Raw genomic sequence first — 24,359 nt, forward strand, 5'->3', positions numbered from 1 at the left:
TTTTTTCTCTAATGTTGGAAGTAATCTCCAGTAAACTTTCTACAAGTTTCAATTTAGTGCTCTGGTTTGTAAGATCTAATACCTGCCTTCTGATTTCTACAAACAATGCATGTAATTCATTCACAATCTGATTGGTAGGCAAAGTAGCAATAGTATCTTGAATTATGGCAATTTCCTCTTAAATATTCTTAATGTCCTCCGACTTCAATATTCTATTTACTGCTCTTTTTACAGATCTCATCTCCTGGGAAGTGGGTAAATTGGATACTGTGTTTTGAAGTGAGGTTAAAGCTTGCTTAACTACATTTAATTCTGTAGCATCAGCTACACTGGTTAAGGCATTTTTAAGTTGCTGTATGTCATCTTGCGTAGGGGTAGACTGTTGCAATGTTTGCAATTTATTCTGCATGTCGTCTATGAGATGGTGAAAATGAGATAGTTCAGATTCCGTGTTGAGATTCTCTAATTTTGTGATCTGTCGTTGAATTACATTTAAAGATTCGGTTATGCTTGGAAACTTAAATTCCAGAGTTTCCTGTACATTCGTCAATTCGTTTCTCATGGTTGTCAAAGTATCTTCAATATGAGCTATGGTAGCCTGTATCTTTCCAAAATCTTCGTACGTTTCTAATTGTAATTTGATGCTGGCAACACTGCGAGCAATAGCATTTAATTCGGAAGATGAAGGTAAATTATTGATAAAGTCTTCTAATGTTTGTAGTTTGGATTAAACTTCTGTTCTGGCTGCATGTAATTGGTCTGTTTGCAGTTCGGATTTAATATATTCCAGTGAGGGAATTTCAAAAGATAAAAATTGCTCCCGTAATTCAAGAATACTTGCATTAAGCAGTTCATATTGCTCTTGAGTCTTGATAGTTTCAATTATGGAAAGTAGTTCGGTACGAATAGTATTTGCTTGGTTATTTAGTTCTTGCTTTAGATGTTCCGAGGTAGTTGTGTGAATTTGACGGAATTTCTCAAGATCATTTTTTAATTTAGCTAAATTCTCTTTCAAATTTTCAAGATTATTGAGAGACGGTAAATTAGTATATTTTTGAAGTAAAGATTTCAGTTTCCCATCAATTTTTATTATGGGATTAATTAATTCAGAGTGTAGATTGGTAATTTCAGCATGTAAGCTTACATTCAAAGAATTTTGTAATATTAATAAATCTGATTTCAGTTTCTTTAGACGTGCATCTAAACTAGCAATCTCGCTGGAATTATCTGGAATCTCCTGTCGCCTTCTGTTACCAAATATATCCATGTTTTTTTTGTTTTTAGGTATTTTATATATTAATAAGAGGATAGATTATTCTTATTTCGATAAACAGAGGAATCAATTTATCATACTCTCCAATTATCTCAGCATACAAAAATTCACCAGCTTCCACATCATAAGACGTATCAGGAAGTAATGTACTATGTTTAATCCTGTACAAATTTCGACCTATATGTACAATTGCTGAATTAGGTGGAGAGATACTTATTTGAACTTTCCCTGTCACAGGGATTTCATATGATGTTTGGTTATTGTTGAATACATGTAATTGTTTACCCGTATCCTCATCCACTTGATACCAGATACTATTAAGATGGATGATGACCAAACCTCTTAGTTTACGATAAATATCTCTAATAATATCCATATTTACTGGAGTTCTCTCTATTGAAATAATCTTCTTAAAACCAAACACATTCATGGGCATTATTTCCTTTAGGGTATTTTATTATCGAGTTTGGTCTCAAATTAAAGAGAACGTCAAAACAAAACGAATGCAAGAAACCGCACCTTTCTATGTCGCTTGGAGTAGTGTGATTTGTGATATTATAAGGGCGAGAAAGTATGAACCCCCCTCAAGCAGATTTGCCTACACTTAAAACTAGCTCAACATGCCTATATGAGTTTTTTGCTCAAGTGTGGAACTCTGTCTAATCCAAGATTTTTGTAAAAATGCCCTCGAGAAGTTCCTGTGAAAGTATGACCCTCCTCAGATTGATTTGCCTACACTTATAAAAGGCACTTCTGTGAGATTGTTGTCCATAATTCTGTCAAAAATATGCCCCTCTTGATATTTTTTTTGGCCACACCTAAAACTAGGCCACCCACACCCACACCCACCCACACCCACACCCACACATATTTGCTTCCGGTCCACTTTCGGTCCACTTCCGGTTCACTTCCGGTCAACTTCCGGTCCACTTCCGGTCCACTTCCGGTTTGCCTACTTCCGGTCCACTTGTGGCCAAGTTGTGGCCTATTTCTGGTTTATTTATATTGCATCATGTTTTGCAACAAATTATTATGCAATAAATTATTAGACATGTGTTGTTTTCTGATTGGTTGCTTATGACATAATGTGATGATGTGTTTTATTCTGATTGGTTTAAATAAGCAGGGTTTCTATTGGCTCTGTAAATCTATATAAGCCAGAGCACAGTGCAGATTCTTCACCATTGCTGGATCGGCAGTGGAAACCACATCGCGGGAGATAGAACCTGAACAGGCTCCACCAAAGTATAGGAGACTTGAAGCATATAATTTGGCGGAATAACCCAAGTAAGGTCATAGAAACAATATACACTGATACAATAAAAGCCAATTTTTGGCAGGGGGGCCAAAGTGGTTCCTAAATACAAAATAATTAATATCTCAAGAACTAATTGACATAGAGCTATGCAGTTTTTTTGTCTGCACTGAACCCAACTGATATTTTTTATTAAGCATAGAATTTTGATTTGATTCCCAAGAAATTTTATATAATAAACCAACAACAAAAATACCAAAGCCAAAAATATTAACACACATACACACACATATATACACACACAAATCACACTGCTGAACCCAATTGATATTTTTTATTAAGCATAGAATTTTGATTTGAATCCCAAGAAATTGTATATAATAAACAACAACAAAAATGCCAAATCAAAAATATTGTAATCAATGCAATAAGAATATATCCAGCCCCAATTGGGCTAAGCACCAAAAGATTTGTAATCCAGACAAATGCAGAACACCCACAAAAATATGCCCTAAATGCCATAGAAAATATAGCATGGAATATTTCACATATAAACATAAAGGTACTTGCTCTGCACAGTCATCAATATTGCCCCCAACAACCATCTACATCTGGTCTGAAAAGGAAGCATGAAGCACCTGTTAATGCTGGACCCGCAAAGCAGCCACGCTATGAACCCATCCATAGCAGTTTTAATGGCCAATTAAGGGATTACCGGTTTGAATCAGAGCCAAGATGTGACATTAAGAATTTTTTGAACAGTATAAATTCTGATGTGCAGGCAATTCTAAATACACAAAATGGCTCTTATAAGCTGTCCCTCAAATTGTTTACACAATATAAGAAGCCAAATGGCACAAAATTTACACAGCCCCACATAACAGAAACTGTACCGGTATATTCAAATGCAAATTCAGACAAAATAATAAGCAGTTTGATAGATCAATTGAATATTAAAGACTCTGAATTTGCTGGAAAAGAGTCTGGATGGAGCCTATGCGGATCTCCACACAAGTTATATGTTAATATTTCTGAATTCAGCCCATTGCAAGGATCTACATATCTGCCATTACCTGCCAATATTAAAAACAAAAGAGCCGTGGTTAATATTGAAAATAATGATGATAAATGCTTTTTGTGGTGTATTTTAGCTGCTTTGTTTCCAGTTGTAAGGAATCCTGAAAGAATAAGTTATTATAAACAGCATGAACATATTTTTAATGAAGCAATGAAGGGCTTAGAATATCCAATGTCTGTTCAGAATATTGATAAATTTGAAAAAAAGGCCAGGGATATTAATGGCAAACAATTATCTATTAATGTTTTTATTTGTTCTACTGGCCGTGGCAATTGCTTGATAGCACCTCTCAGAATCAGTACATTTGATGATGATTCTGCTGTTCCGATTGATCTGCTCTTAATTGAAGGGGATGGTACATATCATTACACTCTGATACATAATCTTGAAGCTTTAGTCAGAACACAACTAGACAAATCCAATACAATATTCAAGTTGTGTAGAAGATGTTTAAGTGTATTTGATGGTAGAAAAATGGTGAATGGTGTTTGTGAACAGAATGCAAAAATTGCTAAAAACAAATTAATTGAGCATCTGAAATACTGTGGTAATTATAAACCTGTTCATATGGTGATGCCTAATCCAAGTGAAAATGCCAAATTCAAAAAATTTGAAGCCTTGTTGGAACACCCAGCATATATAGTCTGTGATTTTGAATCAAATCTCAAACCTCTTGCATTCTGTAGCCCAGATCCTGATGAATCTTCAATTACACCATACCAGCTACATCAACCTTCCAGCTTTTATTATGTGATTGTACAGGATGGTGTAGTTAGTAAAAAAGATTTATACATGGGAGCAGATGCCATCAAAAAATTTGCACATAGAATAGAAAATGAGTGCTATGACATAGCATCTAATATCTTATTAAAATCAAAACCTATGTTGCCTTTAACAGAGAAACAGATTGAAGATTTCAACAATGCAGAAAAATGCCCGGTATGTGATTCTGAATTTTCAGATACAAAAATCAAGGTGAAACACCATTCTCATACAGATGGTAAATTCAAAATGGCCCTGTGTAATAGCTGTAATATTAAGATCCAGAGACCAAAATTTATCCCTATATTTTGCCATGGAGCATCCAATTATGATTTTCATCATCTGATCAGATATGAGGGGTTTGACAAGGAGAATTTAAATATTTTAGCTGAAAATGATGAAAAATATATTGCTATTAGCAAAATAATTAAAGTTAATGGTGTTCGTATTCACTTAAGATTTCTTGATTCATACAGAATTTTATCGGCTAGCCTGGCTACACTGGCTACTCAATTATCTGATGATCAATTCAAAATCACATGTGCTTTATTTCCAAATCAGGACCTGAAATTAATTAGGCGGAAGGGTGTATATCCATATGATTATGTTACAGATTTTTCTAAATTTGATGAGTGTTCTCTGCCACCAAAACAACAGTTTTACAGCAAAATCAGAGGATCTGGAATCACTGATGATGATTATCACCATGCCCAATTGATGTGGAACAATTTAAAATGCCAGACATTTGGTGATTATCACATGGCTTATTTAAAACTTGATGTGACCCTCTTAGCTGATATACTTCAGGCATTCAGAAAATCTTCCATGCAAAATTATAAGCTGGATCCAATGTATTTTTACAGTGCTCCGGGCCTAGCATGGTCTGCAATGTTTTTAAACACTAAAATGCAATTGGATCTGATCCAAGATCAAGACATGTATCTGTTTATGGAGCAATGTATAAGAGGGGGCATGGTGCAATGCTCTCAGAGATATGCCAGAGTAAATAACAAATATATTCCTGATTATAATCCAGCACTGCCATCAAATTATATACTGTATGTAGATGCAAACAGCCTGTATGGTTATGCCATGATGGATAAACTGCCATATGCAGGGCTTGAATGGGTTGAAGATTTCAATATTGAAGATCTTAAGGATTTTGATGACAGTAACTATGGCCTCTTCTTAGAGGTTGATCTGACAATTCCTGATGATTTACACAACAAATTTTCTGATCTGCCCCCAATTCCTGAGGTTCAGTGCTCACCTGGCTCTAAACAAAAGAAATTGATGATGACACTGGAGCCAAAACAGGGTTATGTCATATATTACAAAAACCTCCAGTTCCTGATGCATCATGGTGTCCAAGTGACCAAAATTGGCAAAGTTTTGAGGTTCAGGCACTTAAAATGGCTGAAGCCATATATTGATACAAACACAGATCTTCGAACATCTGCAAAAAGCCAATTTGATAAGGCCTTGTTTAAATTGATGGTCAATTCTGTGTATGGCAAAACTATTGAAAATGTCAGAAAACATACCGATGTTAAAATAATTACTGACCCCAGCCTGAGCAAAAAATTGGTTGCAAAGCCTAATTTCAATTATAGATGAATTTATGATGAAAATATGGCACTTTTCAACATGAAAAAAACAAAGATTAAGTTTGATAAACCTATTTATGTAGGGGCTGTAATATTGGAATTGGCCAAATTACATATGTTAAAATTGTATTATGATGTGTTGAAGCCTTTTTATAAGGATCGTGTAAAATTGATGTACATGGACACAGATAGTTTTGTTCTTGATATTCAAACAGAAGATGTTTATAAAGATATGTCCCAGCCTGAATTGCTTGAATATTTTGATAGCAGTGAACATACAAGAATTCAACCCCACAACAAAAAGGTGCCTGGCAAGTTAAAAGATGAGACACTTGGTGATGTTATTGTGGCATTTGCTGGGTTAAGGGCCAAGATGTACAGTTTTGAAACATGTAGCGGTGCTGTTGCCAAAAAGGCCAAGGGCATTGGCAGAGTGACTGTTGACAAAGAGCTTGAATTTGAGGATTACAAAAATTGCCTCAAATCATGTAGCACAATCAGAACATCAGAATCCAGAATTCAGAGTGTGGATCACTTGTTGACTAGCAATATTGTAAGAAAAGTGGCTCTGGACCCACATGATGATAAGAGATGCATTTTATCATGTGGCATACATACTCTACCATGGGGTCATTGTGATTTGAAAAATGGCAATCAATGCCCAATTACAGAGCATGATTTGAAATAAATAAACATGCCTATGAACTTATTTGGGTTCAAAAAACAGGCTATTATGGAGCTGCCAACACCACAAGCCTCTCCTGATATAATATCTAAACTGAGTGCTTTGTTAATTATTCATCTGAACAGCATACTTACAGATGTTGATGATAAAACAGGTAAAACATTGTACATATTTAACAATAATTTAAATCATTACCAATTACCTGTAGGTGGGCAATTACAATTTTTACAACTCCTGAGGGTGATGTTAAAATTTCAGTAGGGAGAAATATTTATAGAATTAAGCACTCAAACATGATTTCTGGCACTGTATATACTGTTTCTGCTGGTGACTGCTTATATATTGAGGTCCCTGGATCCTATGACAAGCTTATACCCTTTTTTATAGAATTAAGAATTAGATATTCAATAATAAATAACCGCTAAAACAAAAATGCCTAATGATATATTTGGCCATACAAGACATGAAGATCACAGTGATGAGATTTTGATGCTTGATGTCAGAGTCAAGAAATTAAGAAGTGATTTACAAGCTTTACAAACTACACTCAATGCCAGTCTTCAATTAGAAATTACAAATTTGCAATCACAATGCATGGACCCTCTTCTTAAAATTGATTCTGAACTCAAATTGCTGCTTCAGAAATATACTGATTTGGCAACATTGGATAATTTTCAAAGTTTAGAAGAAGCTGTAGCAGCTCTTCAAGCCAAATTTAAGACCCAGGTCACCAACTCTGAGCAATTGAAACAACAATTAGAAGAACAGATTAATAATGTCCAGACACAGCTCCAAACAATTGTCAAAAGCATAAAATCACAAGAAGATTTTGATCTAGTGATTTCCACTCTAAAAGAACAGATTCAATCATTACAGATACCTAATCTGGACCCTCTGAACAATGCCATAGCCGAGGTTAAAGAAAAAATTGAGACACTTGAAAATTTTATGAACAACTTGCCATCTTCTGATGCTTTGAGTGCAATAACTCGCAGTGTAGCCAATATTAAGCTGCAACTTGAAACATATGAAGATTTTGGAAAAATTCAAAGTACCATAACCCATCTTGAAGGTACAATAGCAGCAGTGCAAAGTGATTTGACAAATATACAAGAATCTCTAGAATCCCGATTGCCTGGGATTGTAGATACTCTTGTTAGTGTCCAGCAACAAATCACAAAGCTTGAAAACCTCAACACTGAATCTGAGCTATCTCATTTTCATCACTTGATCGATGATATCCAAACAAAGCTTGAAATTTTACAACAATCAACACCCACTCAGGCAGATATAGCCCTGCTCCAAGATGCTATGCGTGGTGTGGTTGATGCTTCTGAATTAAATGATGTGAAATTGGCACTTGAATCTTTGCAAAATACAGTATCAAATCTGCCTACATCACAGGAACTTAAAAATATTAAGAGAGCAGTGAATCGCATATTGAAATCAGAAGATATCAAGAATATCCAGGCAGAGATCAAACATCTCACTCAGACAGTGGCCACTCTACCAACTAATCAACATATTAATGAATTGCATGCCCTGTTTGAGGATATCAGAAGACAAGTCCATGATCTTACTGCTCAAAATTCAAAATTGGCAGTTGTTGAAAATTTACAGCAAATTGTAGCTAATATCAAGCAACAGCTAGGGACCATGGAATCCAATCAAGTCTGTTTTTGCCACCCAGCTACAAGAAATTGTGCAACAATACAAAAAACTTGTTCTGGACATAAAAATCAAGCCAGGCCATGATGATGTTGTTAGGACCATCAATGAGCACCTTGAATCTGTAACAAGTAGATTGCTTACAGCAGAAAAAGAAATAACAGGCATAATTGAAAATCCTAAACATACAGTAATTCTTGAATTGTACAGCATCCCCAACAAAGAATATGATTCACCATTTACACCAGGTGGCAAAATATATATGCTGTCCCCTGCACAATTTTATTACCAATTTTTTGTTGGGGGCACATTGAGACCAATCAAGATCAAATATTGGCTACAACCACAGGCACACCACTACCCTACCTTATCAATAACAAATGCTGATAACAAAGTGAAAATCACCAGTGTAGAATTGAAGGATTTTACAGATCCCAATACATTAGAAACATCTTATGCTGAAGATGATGGCGCTCTGGAATTTAATATACAAATAGGAGACAAATTGTATTTAGAAAATCCTGTAGTATCAGCTGCTGAACACCCCATAGTTGCAATATTCTTGTTTTCATATTATGTCTAGACAAATTATTGTTGATGAATTACACAGACAAGCCCGACATAATTATAAGAGACTGCCAGTAGTCACAAAGGGCATAGATGATTTATGGCAGAGCGACTTGATTGAGATGGCAAGTGGACAGTTGAAAAACTTAGACAAAATCAACAAGGGCTACAAGTATCTACTCACTGTAATAGACACATTTTCAAAATTTGCCTGGGCTGTGCCACTCAAATCCAAGACTGGAAAATGTGTTACAGAAGCCTTCAGGACAATCATCAATCAGAGTGGAAGATCACCGCGCTATTTGCAAACAGAAATGGCAAAGAATTTTATAATTCTGTGTTCCAACAATTTATTAAAAGCCAGTCAATACAACATTATTCGAGTTACAGTGATCTCAAGGCCTCAATTGTAGAGAGATTCAACAGAACCCTAAAAAATCATATGTATAAACAATTTACACTTCAAGGTAATTATAAATGGATTAATATTCTTCCAGAACTTCTACATAAATATAACAACTCGGTCCATTCCACAATCAACATGAAACCCTCTGAAGTAACTTCATCTGATGAGCAAAAATTGATCAGCACTGTTTATTATCCTAAATACCAGCCAACAACAAGAAAAGCCAAATACAAGATTGGTGATCAAGTAAGAATCAGCAAATATAAGCACTTATTCAAAAGAGGCTTTACAAGAAACTGGAGCACTGAATTATTTACAGTGGTTCAAGTTAAACCTGGGATCCTTAACACATATATAATAAAAAATCACCGAGGAGAAATTCTCAAAGGCAGGTTCTATGAAGAAGAACTCAACAAAACTAAACAGCCTGACACATATCTCATAGAAAAAATCATCCGCAAAAATGGCAACAAGTTATTTGTCAAATGGCTAGGACTTCCAGAACACAGCTGGATCGAGGCAAACAAAGTGATAATATGAACATCTGGGATGTTATAAAAAGGCTGCCAGAACCTGAACAGCAGAATAAGATAAATGGAAAATTGCTGCCTGATAATATTAGGTGTCTTATTGTTGGGCCATCTGCTTGTGGTAAAACTACACTAATGGTTGATAATTTTTTATTGGCACCCAACTGGTTAGACTGGAAAAACAGGCACTTGGACATCTTCTCTAAGAGCTTGGAACAATTAAAATATCAGCAGCTGATGAAGCTATATGATGGATTGGATATAGCCACTTTTGAACCAGATGTTAAGCCGCTCCATGAATGTCTCGATAATTCTGTTGTTGTGTTTGATGACATTATACTGGATAATCAAAACAAGGTTAGAAATTTCTTTACACAGGGTCGACACAAAAACATAGATTGTTTCTACCTGGCACAGACTTTTTCAAAAATACCCAAGCTGCTGATCCGAGACAACAGCAATTTTATATGTGTGTTTCATCAGGATCATACCAACCTCAAACACATACATGATGAATATGTAGGTGGGGACTTGAACTACAATGATTTTTCTAAGTTTTGCAGCAGGTGCTGGAACCAGGACAGTTATGGGTTTGTCACAATTGATATGACAAGAACACCCAATAGTGGCAAATATAGAAATAAAATCAACAATTTTCTAGACATTGAAACATAAATAAATAACCATGAAAAGGCCAATCATTAATGATCTTAAATTAAGAGATTATCTTGTAAAAAGATTTAAGGGATGGAAATCAGAGAACCGAGGAATTTATGAAAAACACAAACAAACAGAACAGCCTATTATTGATGCTATTAGTGAATTAGGTAAAAATATCAAAACTGTTACAGAGCAAAATCAAAATTTGATCACAGAGCTTGTACCTGTAGCTGCAAGAAACATATTAGATTATCCATTCACCCCACTTTCCAGTATTCATACACCTAGTCCTATTGCTCCTAGAAGAATTGAAGCTACTCAGGATCCTATTGAATTGGGTCTTCTTGCTCAAAAATATTTAAGCACATCTAAAGACAACAAAGATGAGGTTTTTGGCTTATATGCTGACACAGAGAGTGATGGTAGCATCATACATAGAATTGGCAATTTCAGAGTAACATTTATGGGAGATGATCTGATTGTATATTCAGAATCTCGTCTTGGAGAAAAAGGTGCTTTTGTTAAGTACCCCGGCACACCTGGGTTGTGGGAACTGATGACTAGGAAAAGGCCTGGCAGCTATACAGATCAAGATTATGAATATTACAAAGAAATATTAATAAAATCAGATGCTCTGTACCAGAACAATGATCCCACACAAAAAAGAGTCAAGTCTAGCAGTGGGGCAAAATACAATAATTTAATCAAGCCCATATGGTCACAGATCAAGACTGGCAGTGGAATCAAACAATACAACACCCTGCCTAAAGAATTTGTGTGGGTTGATGATGTCAGGAAATTTGTAGATAGGTTGCTGGTAATAGCTGGGGAGGAAAATGCTGGCAACCACAATTTTTACAATGAAAAGGTTGGAATTATGGACATGATAAGCACCAAATTGTCTAATTTTATAGTGAATGACACTAAGGGGATTGGATATCTTATAAAAATTATTAATACTCTACCACCTAAATTTTGGAATATTTCTGAGGGTCGGGGGCTTGTTAATGACATTATAAACAAGCTGCCATTTGAACTACACATTCCAGGCTATCAATATTGTGGTCCAGGCACAAAATTGGACCATAGATTAAACAGAGGTGATCCTGGTGTTAATCCCCTAGATGCTGCTTGTAGAGACCATGACATAGCATACAACACACATTCTGATCTTGACAAGAGACATGTTGCAGACAAGAAATTAGAAGAGGCTGCATTTGGTAGATTTGTAAGCAAAGATGCTTCTTTGAGTGAGAGAATAGCAGCATTGGGAACCACCATAGCTATGAACACCAAACAAAAATTGGGGTGGGGGTTGTGAATATGTATATAATAAACCTACAATGAAGGCCAAGGGTGTTATGTATCAAATACCTTATGCAGGTCTTAAATCTCTTAAAACTATTGATAGCCTTTTGACCAAAAAGCAGCGCAAGAAAAAAAATTCTTGTCTTGCAAAAGGACATGGTATGAAATTGTTGCTTAGTACCCCCCAATTAAAAAAATTACAGCAATCAAGAAAAAATCACATGTGGGGGGATTTATATTTACCATCCTTGCCATCTTAGCTGATCTCGGGGCTGTTGGGAGCTTGGCCGGGGGATCAGCTGCCATAGCAAAAACAGTAATAGATGCCAAGAAGAATAAGGCAGAATTAGATGAGCAGAGGCGCCATAACCTGGCCATTGAGAAACAAGGCAAAGGTGTTAAGAGAGCCATGAATAAGTTTAAAAAAAACAAGAGCCGATTACAAACCAAGTTATTGAAGCTTTAATCAAGCCACTGGGCATCAAACATTTTAGAGGTGTGTACATGTCTGATTCTTTACCAGAGCAACCACTCAATAAAGAGTGTGGCATTGTTAATTTGGATAAGTACAAAAATCAGGGCACTCACTGGATCTGTTATCTTAAATATTTAAAAGATGAGGCATTTGTATTTGATTCATTTGGAGGTGCTCCACCTGAAAATTTAATAAAATATCTAAAATCAGCTAATCTTTATTACAATAATGCCCGTGTTCAAAATTTCAAAGATGTTAATTGCGGACATTTGTGTTTATCTGTTCTCAGATATATGTCTCAAATAGATAAACCATCAATTGAAGATTTTCAAAAAGCCTTGTGGTATTTAAAACATCATGGGGGTATTCCATCTCACCAGCCAAAATTCAATATTGAAACTCAAATTACATGATGACATAGTGTATCCCAAAACAATAGCTCTCAGAGCATTTTATGGCATGTACTTGATCCCTAATATTACACACCACAACAACAAAATTGCAGTAGGGGATCAAAAAATTGTCATCACTCCAGGGCAGTATAATCTGTCCACTCTAAATGCTCAATTACACAGAGGTGTAGTGTTAAGTCAAAATTCTGTCACTCACAGAGTAGAGATTGTATCTGCTACAGAAACAGTGGATTTGGGTACTATAGGAGAGATGTTAGGATTTGAGAACAACACAAAACTTGAACCAGGCATCAAACACACTGCTATTAATATACCTAAATTCTTAGCCATAGAGACTCTGAATATTCACTGTAATGTGGCTGAGGGTATGATCACCAAATCAAATGGCATAGGCACTCACAAACAAACTGGCATCATTGCAACATTCAAACCTAATTCTGAATTTATGGAGCCCATCATCTACAATCCATCCCCAACATTATATTTTCCTGTGTGCCATAATAGAATAGATTATATTGAATTGATGGTCACTAATGAAAAAGAAGAATTAGTTGATTTTGCTGGAGCCACAACAACTGCTATCATAGAGATTAATATTTAAATAAAAATACATACAAGAAAAAAATGGAAAATATTGAGAGTTATGAGCTACAATCATTCCCTCCAAACAGGAGGACATTTGCAAATTTAAATCAACCCAACACAGAGATTGAGGTTGATCTTGATGTAGGGGATGGCTTTATACACCCCCACAGAGCAGATCTATACATCAAATTTGATGTTGTAAAGCTCGATGGTACAGATTATCCGGCAAATTCAAATATAAGATTGGTGGACAATTTTGTGCCTCATCTATTCTCTGAAATTGAGATCAGAAAACATGGTGTTGTTATAAACAGAGTGGATTATCCCGGCATTACCTCCACAGCTTTGGCCACACTACTAAAATTATCCAAGACCGAGGCTTCTTACTACAAAATAGGTGGATTTGAGGCTGGTGATAAGATATTATCTAAGAACCACACAGTGCTGTTCCCCATGCGCCTGTTACCAGGATTCTTCTCAGATTACAAAGATATTATGTGGAAGGGTGGATTAAGAATCACATTTAGAAGAGCTGCCAATGATAATAATGCTTTGATGAGGTACAGTACATTAAACTCTACAGGGGAAGCTCTGCCTAATACCCTACCAGATGCAGGCAAATGCATTATTCAGACTATGGAGCTAAGAATCCCAGTTGTTGAATATGAAGCCAGTTATGCTCTTAAATACAAAGCTGATATAATAAAAAATCCACAAATTCCTCTACAATTTTATACATATCAATGTGTACAGAAGCCCGCATCTGGTTCCTATTATGAGTTTGATGCTACAAATTCATTCTCCAGTATACAATATGACATGCCAGATTTTGTGGTGGTACTGTTTCAGACTGGAAGACACAATAATCAGTAAAAAATTCAAGTAAATTTGATAACTGCAACATCAAGAACATATATCTTAAAAATGGCAGAAATGAGGTATTTCCTAGAGAAAATTATAATTTAGACATGTCAAAGGATGATTTCCTCAAATTATATGAGGCATTTACATCATACAAAAGGGTCACTACTGGCAATACTGACATGTATTACACACCAGATGAATTCAAAGCACAGAGGCCCATGTTTGTCATCAACACTTCAAAAAGAAAACAAGTTGTGGTTAATGACAGGACAAACATTAAAATTATCTGTGAATTCCATGAGGCATTACCTGATGACACCATATGTAGTGTTATTCTTATAGGTGAAAAATCATATGTTTATGATGTAAGAAATGAGAGAGTCACAGAGCAATTCTAGAAGAATTATATTATCTTAATACTAAATATACAAGTTGAGCCTGGTGCCCAATTGAACTTAAACCAGAAGTGAATATGTGTGTGTGTGTGTGTGTGTTAATACATTTGGCTTAGTTTTAAGTGTATCCAAAAAAAAATATCAAGAGGGGCATATTTTTGACAGAATTATGGACAACAATCTCACAGAAGTGCCTTTTATAAGTGTAGGCAAATCAATCTGAGGAGGGTCATACTTTCACAGGAACTTCTCGAGGGCATTTTTACAAAAATCTTGGATTAGACAGAGTTCCACACTTGAGCAAAAAACTCATATAGGCATGTTGAGCTAGTTTTAAGTGTAGGCAAATCTGCTTGAGGGGGGTTCATACTTTCTCGCCCTTATAATATCACAAATCACACTACTGCTTGGTTCTCGAGATAAAGGTTTTTTTAATAATTTTGGAAAATATTCAGAGGAAGAGAATCAAAAAGGGGGAAAAGGGAAAGGGGGAATCCATTCATATACTACTTCTCATGCTATGAATGGGAAAGAGTAATAATCCTTTTCATGTCTTCACATTCCCCCAATGCTCAAATTATCTCTTGCACGTCACACACGAACAATATTTCCTGTGACGAGTATTGATTAGAATATAAAATAAGTTAATAGCGCATGCCACAAATTAGTTGACCTTAGTAAAGGAATGTATTGACGTACGTTAGAAGCTTGCACAACATTGAGTGATAAATACGTATGTATTCAACGCTCTTCATGATATCATCTTTGATCAATAGATGAGTTTTTTTAAACCGGGGTTTCCCCGTTTTTAATTATAATGCATTCGTAAGGTATAAAAGGGATCAGTAGTTGATATCTACGATAGTGGCTGTTGCTATTTAATATTCGCAATTCATTTGCACGTACTTATAACTAATTTGCACGGGTTTTAATTAATTTGCATGTACTTAGAACTTATTTGCACGTAGTTAGAATACTTTACATTTATGTATTTGCTTATTTATAACTTTTATGAATATATAATTATTTATTTTATGAAAAATATGTATATAGAAGGTAATTAGAGGTACTAAACGTTTTGCATATGGTTTTATATTCATTACTGCAAGGTATGTAATGTATGAAATGTTAATATTAATGTTTATAATATTGAAAATAAGAGTTTATGGTTTATGAACCGCTATGAACGGTGGTAATGGGTGTAGGTACAGGTCCAATTACGATTTGGGACGGTCCCGGTACTCGAACCCGCGATATGTAATATTATTAATTAGTACTATGTAATAATGTATGTTATTATGGTATGAAAGACGATGGTACGAGATGCCAGACAGAATACTGTCTCAGAATCTCGACTCCGTTCTGAGAGTAGACAGAGAGAATGAATTAATATTCAGCGCAGGTAGACGAGAAAGGAATTTGGGGAGTGTGTGTTCAAGGTCAAATGACGTTAGAACGTCACAACAAAGAAGGAACCCGATTGACCAATCAGAGAACGCGTCGGTAGATTTTCAGAACCGGTTTTTTCCAAGGTCAACTAGTACGCAAGAACAGGAGAAAGGTATGCAATACTGTAGGGCAGGGGAGGGATTCAACCAGACAACAAAGGATGTCTGCAATGCGCAGCAATGGTCAAATCTCTGAAGCTATGCGTCGCTTGTAGAACTGGTTTCCGCCGCCAATTAATATTCCGCTCAGGGTTGCCCCAACGCTCAGACCGCTTTAGCGCAGGTTTTTTTTATGTGTACTATGAAGAAGGGAGAGCTATCAGGGACGGGGCGTACAGTTTTCACCATTTGCTTTTATCACGGGGTAACGAACCTAGGACCCTTTGATTATTGATTTAGGTAGTAAATGTATGTTACTGTGTGCTATTTAACTTAATTTTGAGTTTATTTTTTACCAAACTTTGACTTTATGTCAAACATTTTCACAGCTTATCTTTATTTTTACAAAATAACACTATTTATACTATTCAGGCAACATTGTTTATTAAATCTTGGACTCACAAAGACATTTTTTCAACTTTTAACTTATTATTTTACAACTTTATGTTAATTTTTTTACCAAAATAACACTATTTATACTATTCAGGCAACATTTTTTCATTAATTTTGGATTCACAAAGACATTTTTTTCAACTTTTAACTTATTATTTTACAATTTTATGTTAATTTTTACCAAAATAACACTATTTATACTATTCAGGCAACATTTTTTCATTAATTTTGAATTCACAAAGACATTTTTTTCAACTTTTAACTTATTATTTTACAACTTTATGTTAATTTTTTACCAAAATAACACTATTTATACTATTCAGGCAACATTTTTTATTAAATTTTGGACTCGCTAAGATATTTTTACAACTTTTTAACTTATTATTTTAAAATGTTATACCTATTTTTACCTAAATAACACTATTTATACTATTCAGGAAAGAGTTTTAGGTATATTTTCGACACACAAAGTGTGTGTTCTCAACTTTTATCTGTTTATTTCACAAGTTTATTCTAATATTTACTCAAATAACACAATTTGAACGTGTTTTTATTACATTTTGGACACACACGCACTCACACACACACATCTACACACACACACACACACCATCACACACACACACACACACACACCCACACAGAGAGAGAGAGAGAGAGAGAGAGAGAGAGATAGAGAGAGAGAGAGAGAGAGAGATTTTTTTCCAAGTTTACAGGATTATTCTCCACGTTTACTCAAATAACACAATTCAAATGTGTTTTGAATTAAATTTTGTACACACGAAGTGTGTTTCGTCAAGTTCTACCCTTTTATTTTACAAGTTTTGGCTTATTATTACTCAAATAACAACGAAAGTTTGTTTATTTTAGAGTTTGCTGAGTATTTTGTTACTGTTGTACTAGGTAAAAGTTTTCTAAATATATCAGATAGGGCTCTGTATATTTTTGTTTTTGCTATTTTGGAGATGATGCGATGAGATCAGCACCACTCTTCATCTGCTTTTTTATTTTATGTACCCTAATATTATTTTGAGGCTTATTGAAGTCTAGAGCCTATTTATGCAGGAGAGAGGGCTTGAAAATTTTGATCTCAGATAACCCACAACTATTTGTCAGAGTATTTTAAAGGATATTTTATACATATTATGGGCTACTAGAATATCTAAGCTTGCTTAATTTTAATGCCTGTAACGCTGTTATTGTATTTCTAGCTAAGGCTTACTGGATAAAGTACACGAAATGTTTAACATTTCGACTATTTGCCAAATTTTTTGTGTAACGAAAATTATTGTGTGTCTATAAAGACTGAAATCCTTTTACCGAGGGGTCCACAACTGGACGCTTACCAACATTGTTTCTTTTCTTTTTTAAATATAACCATTTATCAATATATTGACAATTCACAGGACAAGACGAAGTTCACAGACAACTGACTATATGAACCATAGGTCCACTTGCTAAACTTTTTTCTATGCTAGAAGAATAATTTAGCCTTATAGCCTTTTTCAAGGTATTTTTGAAGTATTACTGGTTTTTTGGGTGCATCAACATTTGGGTTATTTCTATTTTCTTTATTATACGAGGCCACAATCACTATCTGAACACTGAAATTCTCTGATTGAAACTAAAAGCTTAGGCTGTAACTAGGGATTTAGTATGTATATCGACAATTTATAGGACAACACGAACCTTACAAAGGATTGTAGGTGATGTAGGCCCACACGCCAGAGCTTTGTTAACCTGCAAGAAGCATTTACAGCTAATGCTACGAGGAAATGAGGTTGATTTTTTACTGTTTCACAAGAATGCTATCTTTTATACACCCAATATTTGCTTTTCAAGTAACTACATGTACCAGAAGCACTTACAGGCCAACTCTAACTAGACTTCGACTTATTCTATATCAGGTGCTAAATTTATAAAGAACTATGATTGTGTATATTTCTGAGGAAGTACGCAAAAGCAGATGACCCGATTAAAGTATCTGAAAAACATATTTTTCTATGGAAGTATATTTTTATTGACTGGATTATTTAACAGATCAAACAGGAAGACTGCAAAATTCATTAAATATAGTTCTATAGTATAGGTGGTTTCAGAGATATAAAAAGAACAAATATAAGATTTCGCTTTTTTTGCTTCTGAGGCTAATTGCGACGCTAAGGGTAAATGGCGAGGAAATGTAACGGAGGAGAAACAGTCCCAAAAGTTATGGGCTGCTTGTAAGTTAATACCACAGAGATATTACAGTAGGTGTAGGTTCTACCACCAGAACATTTCTATTATAATAATACTGGTTATGCTGTACTGTTAGCTAAAGATGCTGATATTTGAGAAACTTAAAAGCTTATTTGCAAAATTTTAAGATAAATAATAATCTGTTAGACTGTAAACATATTTTATATCCATTCTGCACAAGATCCGATGACAAAATTTAAAAATTGTAATCGCCCAGACAGGGACTCGAACCCTGGACAGATAGGTTAAAAGCCTAACGCTATACCAACTAAGCTATCTGGGCACAAGGTATTCTTTTTTTGAAAAGTTAGTTATGTTAAGAAATATATTGAAACACTTGAGAACACTTTTGGTCTGGTTCGACAGAGAAGGAGACAACATTTTCAAATTATTACAGACTGAGTGTATTTTTCCACTATAGAGGCCTTCACTATATGTAATTCGAAACGCTAAAGTTCAGCTAGCTTCCAAAATTGAGGTAAAGATTGTCTTTGGCGAGATTAACAAGTTACAATTATATCCAGTTACGGACAAATAAAGCTAAAACTCTCAGATTTACTGTACTAGCCAAGTTTTAGTAACATTTTCTTCACTTTAGTACAAATACCAAAGAAATAGGTATATTTTATTTATAATTTGACAAATGTACTAGTATTTAATTCACAAAGTTAGGTTAAAAACAGTATTTTTAAAAAAATATTGTTACTGCCTTCAAATTTTATGTTATTTAGCCACTAACAACTGGTTTACACTGTTTGGCATCCTTTAAATAGGAAAAGAAGGAATTATTTGTTTAGTATTTTTACTACTTTATATTTATTTAAAAAAACAATTCTACAGTTTAACTTAATTTTAACAAATTGTTACTAATTTATATATCAAAGTTATGTTATTTAGAGTGTATGAAGGCGTATAAAGTTAATATTTGTACTTATCAGTTCAACTAACAATTATATTTTACACACAAAAGATGATGTTTACAGTTAAATTACTTAAATCAGAGAATAATATTTTACAGTAATTGAGTCATTCAGCACTAGTCAGTACTTTTATGCATCAGAAAGTTTTCTTAATTTTCTATTACTCATGCTATTTTGGGCTATTCTTAAAATGTATTTCTAGGGCAAACTGGTTTAATTTTCTGCTTATAATGCAAAGTTGACAGTTTTCGCACAATGCTTTGTACATTTGTTATATTCACTACTTACAATGCAAATATTATGCTTATTTAATGTATAACTAACTAACTCTCTAGCCTTCTTAAACCCGAATGTTCATGGCTGCAGCAACATATGCCTTTCATCTGTCCCTGTCCTGAGCAAGATCTATATACTCCTTTCCTTCCCTACCAATTTCCTTTAGGTCCATCTCTACATATCCCTCTATTTTGTTTTGGTCTTCCTATTGGTCTTTTACCATCAGGTTTCCCAACAAGAATCCTGTATACTCTTCTTTCCTCTCCCATTTGTACCACATGATCTACACACCTAAGTCTTCTTGATTTAATCATTCTAATAATATCTGGACATGAATACAAATTATGTACTTCTAAATTATGTAATCTTCTCCACTCATCTGCCTCGTCATCTGTTTTAGACCCAAATATTTTCCTAAGGATCTTACTTTCAAATACTCTCAATTTATGTTTCTAGCTTATACTGTAGTTATTATATCTTTTTCTATCAGCTTATTTTGAAATTAATATTATTAGGTATAGTCTTTGATTTATAACTATATTGCTTTTTTATCAATTTATCTAAGAGTACATGCAGACAAACACATGAGTACACACTTTTATGTAAATAGATATGCCTTTTTTCAATATTTTAGTATGAAGATTGCACTTTAGCTATTTAAGCTATTTTATTTTTTTGCATTTTAATTACTTTAATTTTACATTAACTAACATATTTTACTATAACAACAAAAGAATTTAATCTAGTATAAAAACTTCTACTAATAAAAATGTACTATTATAACTTTTAATTTTAGAAAATTGTATTTTTAAAACTTTAACTTTGAAAAATTGATTTTTAATTACTTTAATTTTACATTAACTAACAAATTTTACATTAACAACAAAATAATTTGCCCTAGTATAAAAACTTCTACTAACAAAAATATACTATTATAACTTTTAATTTTAGAAAATTGTATTTTTAAAACTTTAACTTTGAAAAATTGAATTTTAACACATTTGGACTTTAACAATGTACTTTGAATTTTTTTATGTAAAAAAATATTTAAAAAAATAAAAAATACTGAACAAATAAACAAATAAAGATCTAAGAAAAAAAACAAACAACCTAAGTCAAATTCAAGCAGCAAGAGGAATACATAGAAACCAACATGGCATCCAGAAAGAGAAATCAATAGTCACACCCATAGCACAGTTTAAGAAACTACATAGCTGAAACCTTAGAGAAACATAAAACTGCAAGCACAATATATCTAGATTCTTCCAAGGCATAGGATGGAGTAAAAAAAAATATGGCTAGCTTATGGACAAACTCAACAACATAGGAATAAAATAGACAAGCAATCCTTTTTTCAGTAGAAAATTCCAATTACTCAAGTAAGCTACATCATACGTAGTACAGTCGGAGAAAGAATTACCTGGGCCACGGGACCTAGAATCTCGTAACGTCTTAAAGCCTGTTGTTTATGCAACCCAAATAACAAATTATTCGCTTAAGTTTGTCTGGTGGATCTGAGTTCTCGGGAAGGATTGAGCATTGATAGCATGAGTCACATGACTCATGCCCCAGCAACAACAAACAACAGCTGGGTGCTACGTGGCCTCAAGAAGAACATTTTAGCAACTGTTTTCTTAACAAGATCTGCCACACGCTAATTGTTTCTCTATCTGGTATTGAATTCGGAAGCCTTTGATTGCATGTCGAAGACGTTACCACTACGCCATCGGAGAGGTAATGGAACGCCTTGAGAAAGACACGAGTGAAACCATATTTAGCGTAAATTTTAAAAATAAGACAATATTTTGTGGTCACAGTTTCGAACCGTGGGAGAGGCATAGATTTTTTTGTCCCATCGTCCATTTCACGAGTTTACTCACAGACACATTTAACACGAGTGGTAGAAGAAAAGCGAAGTAAAATAACTGAAACAGAAATAAAAGAAAAAAGCGAAACAAATTTTATCCACAATATTCTGCAGTCACTTCAGTCGTATTCACGGAATGCTACCTTTAAAGAGAGGCGTGGTCTCTAACTTTTTTTTCCCTCTTCCTTTGTGCTCTCGATTCCCTCTGTCACGATTGGTCTAAAACTAATCAATGCGACGTTAATTAAACAATCGAAACAACGAAACAATGCACAATCAACTGATCAACATTCCAGATTTTCTCGAATCGGAAAACAATTGAGATGCTGTAAAATGAAGCAAGATGCAGTAATAAACTGGGAATTTGGTACGGTATAGAATTAAATCGGTGTAGATGTTCAATCTGATTGGATTTTTGTTATTTAGTGTTGCTATTCTTTCACTTTTTGCAAATAGCGACGATGAAGATGAGTAATGAGTGATGATATGATGACATTGACTAACGGACACTCACCAAGAACACCCATGGCAAAGCCGAGATTTGAACCAGGGACCCATGCTGTCGTAGCGCGCTGTGCTAACCACTCCGCCACGGAGGTTGGTTAGGAGTGGACATTATGCCATATTTTGTGTGCGTAATTGGGATCAATCAATGGAATGACTAGACATATTATATTATCAATATATTCATATCATAATATCACGTCATATTATTCGACACGAAGTAACATCAGAGACATTCCATCTGCCATTATTGCCTTTCAACTATTTCTTCGACTTCAGGTTAATAACATCAATAAGATAAATTATGAAACAAATGATAATGAATGTGGGATATTGACAGTTATTTCGAATTACCTGACACAAGCAACATTAAGCAGACTCGGTGGGCAAGCTCATTAAGTGGTCAACCATCGATCTCGTCACCAAAGTTCCAGGATTTGAGTACCGTCCTTGTCACAGGTGTTTGAGTATTTCGTCATTAATTTCATGTAATGGTCACTCGTCCGCGACTAGGAAGAAAAGTGATGTTACGTAACAAAACGAATAAAAATAAACATGATCGAAGAGTACTTATTTCATCTCTCACGAAATCTCCTATAAAACCGGGATATATGAAATATATGTATCTTCACATACTTTTTTCGATTTCTATATTTAACTAGCCGAGACCGAGAACGGGAGACCAATTTTCAATTCGAGAAACCGAGAGACGGAGACACTGTAAAGTCTTGTTTCTTTCTTGACATCTGCGTAATTGAGTGCCAGTGGCGTACGCAAGGGGGGGTTACGGGGTTTAAACCCCCCTTGAGCTTTTGAAATATTATGAAAAATGCTGTGGAAAAATAAAAATGACCAATTTATCACTGTCAAGGACCTGCGGCAGTACTACTACTACTACTAATAATAATATAATAATAATTTGAATTATTATTCCCATGCGGCACGGATAAAAGCACAGCATTCCAAACACGCGTCTTTAAGAGTGAATGCCTTGAAAATAAACACGAATTCTTGAAAATAATATTAAAGGGCAACTAAGATTTTAAAGAGCAAAAAAGTTGTTTTGTATCTCGGCTGCAACAATGTTCAATGATCATGTATTTTTGTGTGTGAACAATGAGCATTAACTAAAGAAAGTTCTTGGTTCGTTGAACTTGGCTAATGTATAGACAATGGCTAGGCCGACAAGAATAACAGTCACCAGTCCGCCTTCCCGCGGCACGTTTGAATTTCTGAATTCGAACGACAATAAGCTTAACTATTGTAAAATGTTATGTTGGTAACAACAGTGAGACAATCCAAATTTGAATTATCGGGGATATTTATGCGGCGACAAAGCCGGAAAAATTCCAACCAATTCCGGGAATCGAATCCGGATCTCCCGCATGGTTGTCAGATGCCCTACTGACCAGACCCCCCGCGGCTTCTTGGATGAGTTCCGTACTTTGATTATTTCAATTTATTTTAATATATTTTCTTGTTTTTATGGATTTTCTTCACACTTAAAATGTCTCATCTCGTTGAGTAGACAATTATTTCGTAAGAAAGAAAAAATGCTCTAGAATTTGTTAAAAATCGAATTACTAGAAATTAATTTCGTTTTATTGCTTTCATAAATACTATATTTATGTAGATCTCTACTACTTAATAGTAGTAGTGGTATTAGTAGTATTATTAGTAGTAATTCAATTAATTAATTATAAGTATTATTATTTAATTATGAGAATTATTATTTAATTAAAGTATCATAAAACAATGGTAATGTGAATTTCGAACAAGTTTTATATATAACACCCCCTTGATGAAATCCTGCGTACGCTACTGTGTTGTTCTGTTCGTTATTGGCTTTGTATTGGCAATTGTCATTATTCTTCCCCTGTAGGTAAACCATAACGACGATTTATGATGAAATAAAGCAGATAAAACGGCAAGAACAAGAAAGTCATGCCTGCCCGGGACTTCAACCCAGAACCTTACGTAACGAGATTAGAAATTCTGGAGAAGACATCTGTGTTTCACTTGA

Source organism: Lepisma saccharinum, chromosome 5 (genome assembly GCF_977018435.1).
Source record: "Lepisma saccharinum chromosome 5, izLepSacc3.1, whole genome shotgun sequence".
NCBI lineage: Eukaryota > Metazoa > Arthropoda > Insecta > Zygentoma > Lepismatidae > Lepisma > Lepisma saccharinum.